Below are 17,492 nucleotides of genomic sequence, written 5' to 3'. Positions count from 1 at the left end.
AGGAGGCAGAGGTTGCAGTAAGCTGAGATCATGTCGCTGCACTCCATCCTGGGTGACAGAGTGAGACCCTATCTCAATAGTAATAATAATAATAAAGAGTGGGAGTGAGAGGTGAAGAGAGTACAAATGAACAAAAATCAATAAAAAGAAGATTTACACTCTAAAATAAAAATCTAGTTTGCAGGCATTTTATCAGAAATAGTATCCTTCAACAGTGCCTTTAAAATTATTTCTTTTTGTGCAAAATTGCAACTATAATTATAATGTTTTAGTCTTTGGCTAAAGTGTGGTTGCCTTTGCATCTCTTGCAGGGCCAAAAGAAAAAATTAGAAGCATTGGAAAAACTGCATAGCGACTACAGGATGTCCTGTTGCATTTATCTGAGTAGACAGACCTGTGACTCACTATAAAACTTGACATGTCGGAAATGGTTTTATTGTGCATGGTACTTTTCTCTTCATAAATATTAAACACATAGATTTGAGGATAACAAGCTATATTTGTCCAAATACAAAGGTGTCTGCTATAATTCTTTTTGAAGTGAGAAGTTAATTCTATGCAATGATAACTCAGAAAGTATACACAGCATCCAGTCAAGCCTTGTCTCAGAACTCTCAGAAACTCTGGTAATTACCCCTTCTTAAGTAGATGATAATAAATGATATGAGGAAGATGTCTCTTGATTAAATTGATTTATTTTACCATTGTTTGGCAAAGTTGGGGTAGCACTCTCTCTATTGAAAAACCTCTTTAGCCTTGAGCCATACGAAAGTGATGCATTGCAAAAACTCACCAGTAATCTAATAATAATAAGAAGAGCAGCTTCACATGAAAAGGGATGGCAGCCGGGCGCGGTGGCTCAAGCCTGTAATCCCAGCACTTTGGGAGGCCGAGACGGGCGGATCACGAGGTCAGGAGATCGAGACCATCCTGGCTAATATGGTGAAACCCCATCTCTACTAAAAATACAAAAAAACTAGCCGGGCGAGGTGGTGGGCGCCTGTAGTCCCAGCTACTCGGGAGGCTGAGGCAGGAGAATGGCGTAAACCCGGGAGGCGGAGCTTGCAGTGAGCTGAGATCCGGCCACTGCACTCCAGCCTGGGCGAGAAAGCGAGACTCCGTCTCAAAAAAAAAAAAAAAAAAAAAAAAAAGAAAGAAAAGGGATGGCAACACTTTCTCATTGTGATAAAGCAAAACAAATTCCATGCATTCCATTTTCTGAATCCTTAAAAAAAAAAAAAACAAAATAAAATGAAGAACACATATATCTGTTCTCTTCCTCTTTTTTTTTTCTGAGACAGGACCTTGCTCTGTTGCCCAGACTGGAGTGCAATGGTGCAGTCATAGCTCACTGCAGCTTCCAACTCCCAGGCTCAAGCGATCATCTGGCCTCAGCCTGCCGAGTAGCTGGGACTACAGGTGGGCACCACCACACCCAGCTATTTTTGTTTACTTTAAATTTAATTTATTTTGTGGTGGTTGTTTTGGTTTTTTTGTAGAGACATTGTCTCCCTATGTTGCCCAGACTGGTCTCAAACTCCTGACTTCAAGTGATCCTCCTGTGAAATGCTGGGATTACAGGTGTGAGCCATTGTACTGGGCTGCTTTCTTCCCTCCCCTCCCCTCCCCTCCCTTCCCCTCCCCTCCTCTTCCATCCCTTTCCTCTCCCCTCCCCTTCCCTCTTCCCTTTCTTTCTTTCTTTTTTTTGTTGAAAGGTAATCTCATTCTGTCACCCAGGCTGAAGTGCTGTGGTGCGATCTCGGCTCACTGCAACCTCCACCTCCCAGGTTCAAGTGATTCTCCTGCCTCAGCCTCCCAAGTAGCTGGGATTACAGGCACATGCCACCACGCCTGGCTAATTTTTTTATTTTTAGTAGAGACAGGGTTTCGCCTATTGGCCAGGCTGGTCTCAAACTAGTGACCTCAAGTGATCTGCCCACCTTGGCCTCCCAAAGTGCTGGGATTACAGATGTGAGCCACTGTGCCCAGCCTCTTTCTTGTTTTTTTTTTTTTTTTTGTTTTGTTTTTTTTTTTTGAGACGGAGTCTTGCTCTGTCGCCCAGGCTGGAGTGCAGTGGCGCGATCTCGGCTCACTGCAAGCTCCGCCTTCCGGGTTCACGCCATTCTCCTGCCTCAGCCTCCTGAGTAGCTGGGACTACAGACGCCCGCCACCGCGCCCGGCTAATTTTTTCGTATTTTTAGTAGAGACGGGGTTTCACTGTGGTCTCGATCTCCTGACCTTGTGATCCGCCCGCCTCAGCCTCCCAAAGTGCTGGGATTACAGGCGTGAGCCACCGCGCCCGGCTCTTTCTTGTTTTTTTAATATTGGTTTACACCATCTTATTTAGGAAGCCTAAAATGTCTCCTCTGCATAAATGCTTCCCAATTACGTTAGCTCAAATGATCTTTTTCCTTTCAGTGTACATTTATTGCCAAACAAGTCTTAAAAAAAGAAAAAGAAACCAACAATTTAACAAAGAAAGACTTCCCTTAGTCACTGGGATTGTTAAATGATAATATTTGGCCCTAGTTTCTTCCATTTTTCATCCTTATGCAAACAAATATTGGCATATTTGTGTATGTGTGTGTGTGTGTATCTGTACAGGTATGTGTGTGTATGTAGAGTATGTGTTTAGGTGTGTAGGGATGGTATTTGTATGTGTGTAGGTATATGGTATTTTGTGTGCAAATACAGGTATGTGTGCAGAGCTGTGTGTATGGAGTGTGTGTACAGGGATATATACACACAGATAGGTGTAGAATACTGTGTGAATAAGGGTGTGTGTGTGCAGGGCTGTGTTGTGTGTAAGGGTGTTTGTGTGTATGCAGGAGTTCTGGCATGCAAGGATGTATGTGGGAGGTGTTATATGAGTGTATGTAGGTTTGAGTGCATGCAGATAGCAGTGTATGTGTGTAGGGATGTGTGTGTGTGTGTGTGTGTGTGTGTGTGTGTGTGTGTGTGTGTAGAGTGTAATGTCTGGGAAAGAAGTTTTGAAAAGTGGGCCAGCCATGGGAAGGGATTGAGGTGAAATTAGAAAATAAAGGTGACAGTTGGGAGGCCAGATTGTGCAGAGTCTTCCATACCGAGGCAAGGAGTTGACATGCCATTTAATGAGCAGTGGAGAGTCACTGCTGGTGGCTGGCAGGGGCAGGGAGGGGACTGATTATCAGAATTGTCATGAGGCAACACTAGGGTTGCACTATTCCTGGGCATTGAGGGTTTGGATTTCATGGGGTTGGGGTTCATATGGCCTGAGGATTAAATTACATGCTACACATAAAGGACTTACTGTAGCTTGGCTCATGGGAACTTCTCCAAGGAGAAGGAGAGGAGGTAGAAGGGAAGAGGATAAAATACAGGGACTTGCAAGGAATGCTTCACTTGGGTAGAGAAAGGAACTTTGCATTCTGTTTTCAACCTTTCAAACCATTCCTACTGTGTCTAATTCAGCCTCAGAGTCTGAATGCCTCCAGTCTGCATGGAATAATACTCTCAACATAACGCATACTTGAGGAACTCCGGAAGGGAAGGAAATGCCCTTCTATTCACGTGGGATGGCACTCGCTGCCCATCTTGGGTGGAGTGTTGTCCACTCAGACTTTGTCTTCCAGCCATGGCAGGTGAGGGGCGGCTCACTGATGGGGGGAGGAGATGCAAATACATCTGCACAACAAAGAGCCCAGCTCCACAACTCCACATCAGCCCTGTGTGCAAAATGAAATAGAAAGAAAGAATGACAGCTATGTGACCTGTCGTATCAGGATAAGGATAGGGGAGTGTTTGTCCATAGGAAACGGGCTGTAGTTCCTCTGATTTCTACCTTATGCTCTTATAGCAGTTACTTTCTCTTTTACCTATTGTTATGGACTGAATGTTTGTGTTGCCTCAAAGCTCATATATTAAAATCCTAACCCCAGTGTAATGGTATTAGGAGGCGGGGCCTGGGAAGGTGATTAGGTAATGAGGGTGGAGCCCTCATCAATGGGATTAGTGCCCTGATGAAAGAAACCTCACTATGTGCAGTGGTTCACTCCTGTAATCCCAGTACTTTGGGAGGCCGAGGCAGAAGGATTGCTTGATCCCAGGAGTTCAAGCCCAGCCTGGGCAACATAGTGAGACCTTGGCTCTACAGAAAAATCATAAAATGAGGCAGGATGATTGCTTGAGCCCAGGAGGTCGAGGTTGCAGTGAGCCATGATTGTGCCACTGCACTCCCACCTGGATGACCAGAACAAGACTTTGCTTCAGAAAAAAAAGAAAGAAAGAAAGAAAAGAAGAAAAGAAAAGAGAGAGACCTCAGAGCTCTCTCTCTCCCTCTTTCTGCCAAGTGAGGACACAGCAAGAAGACTGAAGTCTGCAACCCAGAAGAGGGCCCTTACCAGAACCTGACCTTTGATCTCAGACACTCCTTGATCTCACACCTTCAGCCTCCAGAACAGTGAGAAATTAATTTTTGTTGTTTTTAAACTTCCCAGTGTATGGTCATTTGTTATAGCAGCCTCAACTGAGTGAGACACACTGTATACCTATACACAGGAATAATACATTGTGCCACACATTTCTTTTTTTCACCTGTCTTTTATCCCAATTCCTCTGCTGGGCTAATGAGTATTCTTGCAGAAGTTGGTGCATCCTAGAGGCAAGGTGCCTAAGGATTTGCACACATTATCTCTTTTTCATTCCCATATTTATTCAACATGAAGTTATTGTTGAATGTTTGCTGTGTGCCAAGTGCTCTGACAGGTAGAAATGATCCTTGTTTTGCAGCAGAGGAAATGAAATGTAGATGAGATTGAGCCACTTGCCCCTAACAACACAGCTGGCAGGTGGGAGCGTAGCTCACAGCCCAGCTTGTCCACTGAGCACTCCCCCATCCCACCCCACCCCCAGCCTGGTCAGCTGACCTGATGCACAGAAACTTTGTGAAAAATCTGTCCTGACAAACAAAAATTAGCCTTGGCCAGAAGATGAAATAACACACTTCCAGACTTGTATTATCCAGTGTGAAATGCAAATAAATGTGGTGACATCCCCAAACAAGACACCTCTGCAGCTGCCTTTATAACATTATGTAACATTATGTAACATAATGTTATAGGGTAACATTCTCTACCCTACATATTGCCTCCTTAGGATACAGAAACCCAAGAGGGAGGGAATACTCTTTGGTCTTTTTCAAACAGCTTGACACAAGGAGAAAAGAGAGACTAGGAAAGAAAAAAAACAAAGTATCTGGTTAACCATCAAATGAAGCTATAAATTCATTAGAAGATAATTTTTTTCTAAAAATAACTTTCTGGTTGACTTTGAGGTTGCTGACATGTTTCAGTCTATTGAATAGTAGTTTCTAAAAAAAGTGAGATGAAAATAAATGAAGAAGAAATGTTGTTTCTGATCTGGTTTAAATGTTTTTTAAAAAGTGAAACTTTGGATTAAATGTAGAACTGGCAATACTGTGCAACAAGAAAGACAATTTTTGAGAACTTGAACTCTCTCAGTACTGTATCTGCTTAGCTTTAGGGTCAAATAATAAATTTTTAATAAATTAACAAATTCTAAAAGGACGCTTTTCAGGATATTAAAAGTAAATTTATTTATTTATTTATATTTTTTGAGACAGAGTTTCACTCTTTTGCCCAGGCTGGAGTGCAGTGGTGTGATCATGGCTCACTGCAACCTCTACATCCTGGGCTCAAGCAATCCTCCCACCTCAGCCCCCCAAGTAACTGGGACTACAGGTGTGCGCCACCATGCCCAACTAATTTTTTTATTTTCAGTTGCCAGGTTCGTCTCAAACTCCTGAGCTCAAGCGATCTGCCTGCTTCAGCCTCCCAATGTGCTGGGATTACAGGCGTGAGCTACCGCGCCTGGCTAAAAGTAAAATTTAAAATTATTAGTTGACTATAACCACATTATAAATACTATGGTAAATAAAGCCTCCGCTGGCCTGGGGGTGTCGTGGAAGGGAAAGAGGTCATGAATTGAGGGTGAGCTCGGCCCACTGCACAGTTTAGACTGGGCTCCCCACTCACCGGGGTGCATGGGAATCATGATCTTGTTTGTTTCTTAATTTTTGTTATTGTTTGTTTCTTTTAAGCCTAAATCCTCTTGATTTAGAACACACAGACTTTTGCCAAATTGCGTGCTGATTTTTCTGGTAAACCAAATGTTATAGGCTGAGTAATGTCTGACTAAAATTCCTATGTTGAAGTCTAACCCCTAGTACCTCGGAATATGACCATATTTGGAGAAATGGCCCAGTCTGTGATACTTTGATGTGGCAGCCCGAGAAACCAGTATGCCAACCAACCCATAAACAGACAAAAAAACAGGAAAGAACTCAATGCGCAGGATTCCAAACCCAGTGGCAGCATCTCCCCTATCATGTCCTTCTTCCAGGATAAAAATCACATTAGGGAGAAATACACAGATGGAGCCATAACTGTAAATGTAGTGCATGTACAGACACTCCCTCTGCTCACAAGGAGGCCCTAGGAGATGCAGCACCTCAATCAAAATGAACACCAGTGCCCAGGTCTTGACTTCTAAGAAGATATAATACTCCCTGGGGAAGAGGCCAATGCTAGGGCTGGGACCAGGAAGGTACAAGATGAGCTTGGAACACCTTGTTGAGGCTGAAAGTGAGTGCTCAAAACATGATGGGAACAGTCCCAAAAGCATACCAGGGCCACCCTATAAAAGCTCCCACTTGCCAAAGCTGGGTCAATTTAACCAGCTTTGGTTAAATTATAAAATAATGAAAGTAGCAAATTAAAATAGATTGTAATCTGCAGAAGAAAATACAAACCGTAAGTCTACGCCAACATTTACATTTATTTATTTATTTGTTTGTTTGTTTGTTTGTTTGTTTAGAGACAGAGTTTTGCTCTGTCACCCAGGCTGGAGTACAGTGGCGCCATCTTGGCTCACTGCAACCTCCACCTCCCGGGTTCAAGTGATTTTCATGCCTCAATCTCTGGAGTAGATGGGACTGCAGGCACACAGCACCATGCCTGGCTAATTTTTTTTTTTTTTTTTTTTTCAGTAGACACGGGGTGTCTCGCTATGTTGCCCAGGCTGGTCTCCAACTCCTGGTCTCCAATGATCTGCCTGTCTTGGCCTCCCAAAGTGCTGGGATTACAGGCATGAGCCACCACGCCTGGCCTGTGCTGACATTTAAATGGGAAGCTTGATGAGGAACAGAATACTTACCTAGTTTCAAAGCTTCTCTTCAGAAAATACGTATTATAAATGGGAAAAGAGTTAAATGTTCAGTGGAAAAACCTGGCAGACATCAATTTCAAGGGGTCAAAATAATCAGACAAACTGGTATTGCTGCGATCTTCTAGGACACACAGAAAGACACAGCATCACCAAGGAAGCAGAGCCTGAGTCAATCATAAGAAGAAGCAAAAGACAGGCCTGAGTGAGGGACTTTCTGCAAAATAACTGATCTGTAATCTCCCAAAGGGTCAAGGTCCCAGGAACTGTCCCAGTCTAAATGATACTAAAGAGATCTTCGCTTAATGCAGTGCCTGACTCTGGTCTGGAGGTATTGCTCTAAAGGACATGGTTGGGACAACTAGCAAAACCTAAAGGGTATCTGAAGGTTAGATGGAAGTAAGACATGAATGTTAATTTCCCAATTTTTATCCTTGTTCTGTGATTTAGTAGAAATTGTAGAGAAAGTATTAAAGGGTGATAGTGCTTTAAAATAGGATTATTTATTTATTTATTTAGAGACAGAGCCTCCCTCTGTCTCCTAAGCTGGAGTGCAGTAACATAATCATGGCTCACTGCAGCCTCTGCTTCCCAGGCTCAAGTGATCTAGCCTCAGCCTCCTGAGTAGCTGGGACTCAAAGGCATGCTCCACCATGCCTGGCTAATTTTTGTATTTTTTGTAGAGATGGGGTTTTGCCATGTTGCCCAGGCTGGTCTCCAACTCCTGGACTCAAGCAGTCCTCCCACCTCAGCCTCCTAAAGTGCTGGGATTACAGGTATGAGCAACTGCACCTGGCCAGATTTTATTTTTATTTAGGTATAATGAGGCCAACAGATCAGGAGACAAAGAGTTTTTTGGCTAGGTGCAGTGGCTCATGCTTATAATGTGTTCTGGGAGGCCAAGGTGGGAGAATCACTTGAGTCCAGGAGTTTGAGGCCACCTTGGTCAACATAGCAAGACCCCGGCTCTGCAAAAAAAAAATTTTTAATTAGGCCAGGTGTGGTGGCTCAAGCCTATAATCCCAGCACTTTGGGAGGCCAAGGCGGTCAGATCACAAAGTCAGGAGTTCAAGACCAGCCTGACCAACATGGTGAAACTGTGTCTCTACTAAAAATACGAAAATTAGCTGGGTGTGGTGGCGTGCACTTGTAATCCTAGCTACTCAGGAGGCTGAGGCAGGAGAATGGCTTGGAACCTGGAGGAGGAGGTTGCAGTGAGCCAAGATCGTGCCAAAAAAGAAAAATTAGTCAAATGCCAGGCGTGATCACTCATGCCTGTAATCCCAGCACTTTGGGAGGCCAAGGCGGGCAGATCACCTGAGGTCAGGAGTTCGAGACCAGCCTGGCCAACATGGTGAAACCATCTCTACTAAAAATATGAAAATTAACCAGGCAACAGAGTAAGACTCCATCTAAAAAAAAAAAAAAGAAAGAAAAGAAAAGAAAAAGAAACAAGAGAGAGAATGATTTCCAACTGTACCCACTGTCCCTGCTATATTTAACTTCTGGAGGGCAAGGAGAATGTCTTGTTCAAGGAGAATGTCTTGTTCACTCTGCATTCCCCAAGGGTTCAGAACTTTCGAGCACATAGCATGAACTCAATAAGGGTTGAACTAAAGAGTGACTGCATCAGTGAGAAAGAGAAAGGGTCAGGCCGGGTGCGGTGGCTCATACCTGTAATTTCAGCACTTTGGGAGGCTGAGGTGAGCAGATCACGAGGTCAGGAGATTGAGACCACCCTGGCCAACACGGTGAAAACTCGTCTCTACTAAAAAATATAAAAATTAGCCAAGCATGGTGGCACACGCCTGTAGTGTCAGCTACTCCAGCGGCTGAGGCAGGAGAATCGCTCGAACCCGGGAGGCGGAGGTTACAGTAAGCCGCGACTGCACCACTACACTCTAGCCTGGGCGACAGAGTAAGACTCAGTCTCAAAAAAAAAAAAAAAAAAAAGGTCTTGCTGTTCACTATGTGTGGTTAGCTCCTGACCAGTTTCTATTCTCTCTGTTCATGTGGTGGACAGTTTGGTGTCACAGCTTGGGGTTTTCTCCTAAATCACAGTCTACTTAGTTTTTCAAGATTCTCTAGGCTGGGCGTGGTGGCTCACGCCTGTAATCCCAGCACTTTGGGAGGCTGAGGTGGGCAGATCATCTGAAGCTGGGAGTCTGAGACCAGCCTGACCAACATGGAGACACCCCATCTCTACTAAAAATACAAAATTAGCCGGGTGTGGTGGCGCATGCCTGTAGTCCCAGTTACTCAGGAGGCTGAGGCAGGAGAAACGCTTGAACCCAGGAGGCAGAGATTGCAGTGAGCCGAGATTGTGCCATTGCACTCCAGCCTGGGCAACAAGAGCAAAACTCCATCTCAAAAAAAAAAAGATTCTTTAGCAAGTACAAGAGGTCAAATGTAACTCTGATTCTCCCTCTTTCTTCTTTTGCCACTGGACATTTACTTAGACCCTAAAAAGTACAAAATCAGATTTAATCTTACAGGTGTTAATAGCAGCCTTTCATTCTGCTCTGTACTGGACAAGTGACCGTAATTTCTCAAATGAGAGTTAGCATTTGCAAACAGAAAATTTTACATTAGTGAGCCCAGGAGTTTGAGGCTGCATTGAGCTATGATCATGCTAACCTGGGCAACAGAGTAAGACCCTGTCTCAATAAATAAATAAATAAATAAATAAATAAATAAATAATAAAATTTTATTTTATTGTTTTCTTTTGGAGATGGAATCTCACCCTGTCACCCAGGCTGGAGTGCAGTGTCATTATCTCGGATCACTACAACCTCTGCCTCCCAGGTTCAAGTGATTCTCCTGCCTCAGCCTCCCAATAGCTGGGACTACAGGCGTGTGCCACCACACTCAGCTAATTTTTATATTTTTGGTAGAGACAGAGTTTCTCCATGTTGGCCAGGCTGGTCTCTAACCTCTGAACTAAGGTGATCTGCCTGCCTTGGCCTCCCAAAGTTCTGGGATTACAGGTGTGAGCCACCGTACCTGCTCGTAAATAAAATTTTAAAAGAAACATTTTAATTGGAACTTTCTGTCACATCTGGTCATCGTATCACAGGAGCTGCAGTGGCGTTTCTTGCATGTGCTATGGAACAGAATCTCTGTCGAGCAGGGAGGGCTGCCATGAGGCCAGCTTTGAGGCTGACAGAAGGAGGAAGGGAAAGGGTGCCCAGGGAAGGACATCATGTTCCGTTCCCAGTGACCAATCCTCCATGGGTCCTGAGGATGGTTGTGGACTGGGAAAGAAGGGGGAGAAGAAGGAAGGGCACCCCAAGATGATGAATGGGAAAGAAAAGGAACCCCGGGGTCAGAAAGCCATCTGGCTGGGACCCTGCTCCCTGGTCGGTTACTGTTCAAAGATGACCGTAGGTTGGGACATGTAAGACAGCTAATCACAGGTCCTTCTGCCACCCTCGGAGATACCAAGGATGACAGAAAATGATGAGTGGAATGTTGTATGAGGGGCGGGGTGTGGATAGATGATTTTGTCACTTTAGAGGCATTCATGGAAGCTAGAACCATAATGAACTATGCAGGAAGTGTGGAGATGCATGAATATTTGAAGGTGATGCCAAAGCTGGGTTACGCACCAGGCAGCCTGTGCAGGTGCACAGGCCATGAGCAAAGCAGGGAGGGGCAGAAAGAAGGGAAATAGAAGGTGGGAAGCAAGGGAGGGAAAGCATTACCTCGAATTTAACAATCAGCAAATCTAGGCCAGCCAAGGGGGCTCACGCCTGTAATCCTAGCACTTTGGTATGCTGGGGCAGGAGGATCTCTTGAGCCTAGGAGTTCAAGACCAGCCTGGGCAACATACCAAGACCCTGTCTCTACTTTAAAAAAAAAAAAAGAATATCTAGAATGAAGGTATATTGTTTCAGCATACATATATTTTTGTATTTTATGGCTTATTCTTCTATCTCTTGGGTTTTGCCCCCACATGTGAAGTGTGCTGAGGGGCAGGCCAAAGGAGAAGGGAATGCAGCCACCAGGGGCAGACCCTGTCAGTGAGGGAGACGTCCGCCTGTCTGACCTGGCAAGGCATGGTTTATGTTTACAAAGGTCAGTTCAGGCTGGGCACAGTGGCTCACGCCTGTAATCCTAGTGCTTTGGGAGGCTGAGGCAGGAGGATCACTTGAGCCCAGAAGTTTGAGACCAGCCTGGGCAAGGCAACATAGTGAGAATTTGTCTCTACAAAAATAAAGTTCAGTTTGACCTTTCAATCATTTCAAAATAGAACTTTACACCTGGGATACAGGTTTTAAAAAATATTGGAAAAGCTTCACTGCCTTCAAGCCTTTGCAAAATTAAACAGCTACTTGCTAGGTGTTATGATCCTTGTCTAGTTTGCCTCATCTAACTGTTGAGGACGTGTGTGATTTTGTAACTAGGAATGTGAGACACTATTCCTTGAAACACTTTTTGGGGAAAAGCTACAGCCCTGTGGTGACTGAAAACAGACAGCAAGGTAGCATGTCCTGAAGACAAACGGAGCAAGAGAGGGCTGGCTGGCAGACCTCCCTCTGTCACTGCAGCCATCCTGCGGGCTCCCCACTGAGGAACCAGTTCCTCCAAGAGACTTCCACATTTTCCTGGAGATTCCACATCCCCACCCCACCCCTACCCCACCCTCACCCCACCCCTACCTTACCCCCACCCTGCTGTCAGCCTGGGGGTTGGGAGACCTCTAGTAGGTTCTGTGGCTGAACTTGAGCTGGGCCTAATCCACTTTACTGTACTTTCCATGGGAAGGACTCTGCAGGGTAAGCAGGCTTAGGATTGGCTGGCTTGGATCATTTCAGGGGCCTGGGGAATATGGTCTGTTCCATAGTTGTTTGGTCCCTGGCCCCGGGCAATTAGAACAGGTACATGATGGCCCCAAGTGTGAGAGCCCTTTAATAAAGCAGGTGGTGGGGAGAGGGCTCTGGATTGGACGCTGTGTTCTTCTCCATGTATGACCAACTGCAGCCTCTCCCAAAACCTTAGCAGATGGTTTGCTTTGTGCTCCATTCCGGAAATAACTTTTTGCCACTTGGAAAGGGGCCGGTCAATTATCAGAAGCCATCTGTATTTGGGTGTTGCTGTCTGTTTCCTCACGCTTCTATGACCAGGAACTGCCTTGGCCTGTGCTGCGCTGTCTGTGGTCGGTATAAATCTAGTTTCCTACAGTCTTTTCAGACTATACCGCTTTAATAAATCTACAGCTGTCTTTATACCAGGTCCAAATAGGTAAATGAAAAGTTAAAACATTTAATCAGACATGGTGGCTCACCTTTATAATCCCAGCATTTTGGGAGGTCAAGGCAGGTGGATCACTTGAGCCCAGGAGTTGGAGACCAGCCTGGATAACATAGGGAGACCTCCTCTGTAGAAAAGAACAATAAATAAATAAATACTTTTAAAAAGAAAGCTTTTTTTTTTTTTTTTTTTTTTAGATGGAGTTTCGCTGTTGTTGCCCAGACTGGATTGCAATGGCACAATCTTGGCTCACTGCACCCTCTGCCTCCCAGGTTCAAGTGATTCTCCTGCCTTAGCCTCCCAAGTAGCTGGGATTACAGGTGCCCACCATCATGCCTGGCTAATTTTTATGTTTTTAGTAGAGACAGGGTTCACCACGTTGGCCAGGCTGGTCTTGAACTCCTGACCTCAGGTGACTTACCTGCCTCGGCCTCCCAAAGTGCTGGGATTATAGGCATGAGTCACCATGCCCGGCAAGGAAATATTTAATCAGATGTTTTGGTAGACAAAATGGACCATTCAGTTGTTCCCAGACACCCAACTGTTCAGCATCATGTAGATGCATCCTAAGAGCTTGTTGTCCTAAGAGCATGTCAGTTATCTCCCTGTCTCTTATCATTTATCAATCATTCTAACCCCCTACAAGGTAGAGAAAGTCTTATCCCATGGGCAAGTCATAGTAAAAAGATTACACTTTATGGGCACCAAAAGAATGTGAAGTTAATTTTCCCCCTTTATATGCACCAAAAAAATATGAATTAGATAGCCCAGATGTGGAGGCTCATGCCTGTAATTTCAGCTCTTTGGGAGACTGAGGTGGGAGGATTGCTTGAGCCTGGGAGTTTGAGGCTGCAGTGAGCTATGATCCACCCACTGCACTCCAGCCTGTGTGACAGAGTGAGACCCTGTCTCTAAAAATAATTTGAAAAATGAAAACAATACAAACTAGACAGAAATTCAGACAAGGCTAGAACTGAGATGCCTGCTCCTTGAGGTCACCATTGCTCTCCTAAGCTTTGTGCCAAAGGATGTGCCGAGGCCCTGTGGCTCTTCTATGTAGACACGCACAGGCTGTGTCGGTAGAATGGGGTCCTTAACTATCCAGCAATAAACGATCATCCTGGATGTTGCATTTTCCTCAGAAAAGACCTGAAAGGGATATGGAGTTTGGGTGTGGGGAGGAGATGTTACAATCCTCATGGTAGGGCTTTGGAGATTACAGAACAGTGAAGCTGGCCTGTAAGGGGCAGACCATTCCTCCCCTGTAGACTGTAGCCGATCACTGCCATCCATCTGATTGGCTGTGAATGAGATGACTGCCTCTGAATGAAGAGTAGAACGGACTGGGGGAGATGGAGGGCGCAATCAGAGGATTTTTGACTCTGTGGTTCCAGAAAGTAGGCAAGTTGCTGAAGAAGGCATCTGCCAGGCAAGAGATAAGGCCATTGTTTGAGCAGCAACATCCAACAGAAATATACCACCAGCCACACATACCATTTTTCATGTTCTTTTCTTTTCTTCCATTTTTTTGAGACAGAGTCTTGCTTTGTCACCCCGGCTACCAGGCTGGAGTATAGTAGTGTAATCATAGCTCACTGCAGCCCCGAACTCCTGGGCTCAAGTGATTCTCCTACCTCAGCCTCCAAAGTAGCTGGGACTACAGGCATGTGCCACCTTGCCCAGCTAATTTTTAATTTTTTGTAGAGACGGGGTTTCACCATATTGGCCAGGCTGGTCTCGAACTCCTGACCTTGTGATCCACCTGCCTCTGCCTCCCAAAGTGCTGAGATTACAGGTGTCAGCCACCGCACCCAGCCTTATTGTAATTATTGATCTACCTTTCTCTTTTCTTTCCAGTGGCTTGTAGCACACTCTGAATTACTTGTGCCACATTGAGCGGCAGTCCCAGCATGTGGCTTCTACTGGCTTTGTGTTACTAATAAGCTTGCTGTTTCTGTATTTTTATCTTCCATCAATGACCATTTATTTTATTCCCCTTTCCCTCCATGTTCCTCTATTTCCACGTCCCACTTACCTGACCTCCTGGAAGTGCGTTGATTCGGCTGCTTTCCTGGGTTTCCACTGAAAATGCTGGAAGAGCCCCAAGTAGGCAGGGGTCACAAATCCTCCAGTGAAGCTCAGAATCCTGTGCGTCTCTCTGGGATTCCCTCCTCACCGACCCAGCATGTCTCCAGTCCGAGGCTGCTTCTCTCTACATTATTTGAAGTATTCCCATGAAAAGTTCATACAATGAACTCCCAAGATTTACTCAGGACAACACAGCAGCCTGGCATTTATAAAACAAAAAGGAGGGCAACCAAAGAAGGAACTACTTAAAGAGTAACTACAGGCCAGGACGCAGAGGTCACGCCTTTAATTCCAGAGCTTTGGGATGCTGTGGTATGCAGATCCCCTGAACCCAGGAGTTGGAGGCCGCAGTGAACTATGATCACGTCACTGCACTCCAGCCTTGAGCAAGAGCCTGTCAAAAAAAAAAAAAAAAAAAAAAGTAACTACAGTCCAAAGAATCAGGCTTCTGATAGTACTAATGACATAGTCTCTGCTTTCTGCTTCCAGAAGAGGAGCTGGAAGCTCGGGGTTACAGGGATGGTCAACTCTGCCCCCGGAATAGCCTGCCTGGAAGGACAGCTAAAGCCACATGCGGCTAAGGGCAATATGTGGCCAGTCCAAGACAAAAACACACACTCGGAGCCAGCCGCGGTGGCTCATGCCTGTAATCCCAGCACTTTAGGAGGCTGAGACGGGCAGATCACCTGAGGTCAGGAGTTTGAGACCAGCCTGTAGAAACCCAGTTTCTACTAAAAATACCAAAAAAAATTAGCCAGGTGTGGTGGCGCATGCCTGTAATCCCAGCTACTTGGGAGGCTGAGGTAGGAGAATTGCTTGAACCCAGGAGGCAGAGGTTGCAGTGAGCCAAGATCATGCCATTGTACTCCAGCCTGGGCAACAAGATTGAAATTCCATCTCAAAAGAGAGAAAAAAAAAAGAAAACACACACTCGATTTGAAGTAATGGTACAAAAAATGAGTGTAAAATATATGAATATTAATAATTCTTAGCCAGGCATAGTAGCTCACGTCTGTAATCCCAATACTTTGAGAGGTTGAGGCAGGAGGATCGCTTGAGCTCAGGAGTTCAAGATTAGCCTGGGCAACATAGTGGGACTCCATCTCTACAAAAACAAAAAGATTATTATTATATTAATTACACATTTCATAATAATATTTTAGGTGTTTGGGAGTAAATATATGGTACAGTGAAATTAATTTCCCCTGCTTCTTTTCCTTTTTTTTTTGAGACGGAGTCTCGCTTTGTCGCCCAGGCTGGAGTGCAATGGCACAACCTGGGTTCACTGCAGCCCAAGTTGAACCTGGGAGGCAGAGGTTGCAGTGAGCTGAGATTGTGCCACTGTACTCCAGCCTGGGCGACAGAGTGAGACTCTGTCTCAAAAGAAACACAAACAACAACAATAATAATAATTACAATAAAAGAAACCCTCTTGACAGGCAGAGCAGCCCCCTGGGCTTTTCTGGACCATTCAGTGTGAATGAATACAGGGTGACCTGGCAGTAAAGGAAATAATTATACTAATCAGTTGTTTGAGCAAAGCTTTTGACACCCCCCTGGTAATCAAAAATAGGCTCACAGGTAATTTAGTGTGTAAAAACAAAACAAACAAAAAATACAATCCTGAGAAAGAAAATTTTGTCCAAACTTCATTGCAGACCAGGCATTTGAAAATGTCATAAACTGTAAACAGCCATTTAAAGTGCTTCTGGGGAGCAGGCCTTGGGATTAGAGCACTTTTTTTGGAAAACAGCAATTGAGAACTGAGGCAGCTTGCTCAGAAGTTCCAATCCAGTGAAGAGCACCCAGTCACTAGCAAAGCAAATGGAGACCTCCTGCCCTTTTGACTTCAGCACCGGGACTTGCATGCAGGTCTGTCAATGAGCTTTCCTGCAAACCTCAGAGAAGAGCGCGGGTTCTGACCATGCCCTTCCCTTCTCCCCAGGGGAAGCTCCCCTTGGTTTGTGGAGTTTTTCTCCTCTCTTCGTCCTGCAGAACTCCCCTGAGTTCACATTCATGGGGAACAACAGAGACTCGTTCAGCGAGTTACAATGGGAAGTTGGCAGGGATGGCCGGGGGATACGGTGATATCCCACTGGGGTTTCCCTTTGAAATCATCCTATGGTCTGAGACCAAAAACAGCAATCAGCGAGATCACTGGAAGGAGGAGAAGTTGCATGAAAGGCATTCAGAAACCTACACTTATCTCAGGGGGCCTCCACCCTGTCCCTTGAAGCCATCAGAGGGTTCTCTGGAGAGTGCATGGCAGTTAGAGTCACTATCTTCCTCCTCACTATCTCTCCAACCCTGCCCTGATTCCTCATGACTCAGCCTGAGGCTGGGAGATTAAGAATTCAGACTATGTAATTACCCCTTTGTTTAAACACATTGCTACACATTTCACGTGTATGTGTAGATGTATATAGGTTTTACTTTAATTTTGAAAAAAAGTGTCCACTTCTTATCTGTAAAATATTCTATATATGCACATGGAGACAGATACTGAATGGAAAGGGATATGGGATCATTTTTCACAGCCCTCAGACACTTTGAGTTTTTGCTCAGAGGACTTCATTCACTCAGCGCCTTTCATGAGGTCAACTTTGTTCTAGGTACCTTGCTAGGTGTTGGGGACACAAAGATGACTCTCACTGTATCTGGGTGGACAGCACTTCATCCACCAACAGAAGGCCCCGGAGAGTTTTAGGGTTAAATGTGCACGTTAGGGCTGGGTGTGGTGGCTCACGCCTGTAATCCCAGCACTTTGAGAGACTGAGACAGACAGATCACTTGAGGTCAGAAGTGCGAGACTGGCCTGGCCAACATGGTGAAACCCTGACTCTACTAAACATATAAAAAAAAGTTAGCCAGACATGGTGGTGCACACCTGTAATCCCAGCTACTCAGGAGGCTAAGGCAGGAGAATTGT

General features: G+C 45.1%; 1 long non-coding RNA gene across 2 annotated transcripts; it reads right to left on the bottom strand.

Annotated features, from left to right (window-relative positions):
- Positions 1-2,933: 2,933 nt before the first annotated feature.
- LOC123575199 (uncharacterized) lies at positions 2,934-15,885 on the bottom strand. Of its 2 annotated transcripts, XR_012416436.1 has the most exons (4): positions 14,511-15,885; positions 12,510-12,602; positions 8,896-8,989; positions 2,934-3,704 (listed from the first exon to the last, which is right to left on the bottom strand). It is a non-coding gene; the product is annotated as an uncharacterized lncRNA (long non-coding RNA). The 2 variants fall into 2 exon arrangements; XR_006700371.3 differs by lacking the exon at positions 8,896-8,989 and having other exon boundaries at positions 14,511-15,810.
- Positions 15,886-17,492: the final 1,607 nt, after the last annotated feature.

The sequence above is a fragment of the Macaca fascicularis genome, chromosome 8, assembly GCF_037993035.2.
Source record: "Macaca fascicularis isolate 582-1 chromosome 8, T2T-MFA8v1.1".
Classification (NCBI taxonomy): Eukaryota; Metazoa; Chordata; class Mammalia; order Primates; family Cercopithecidae; genus Macaca; species Macaca fascicularis.
The sequence above is the reverse complement of the archived record's forward strand: the minus strand, read 5'-3'. Positions and strand labels throughout refer to the sequence as shown.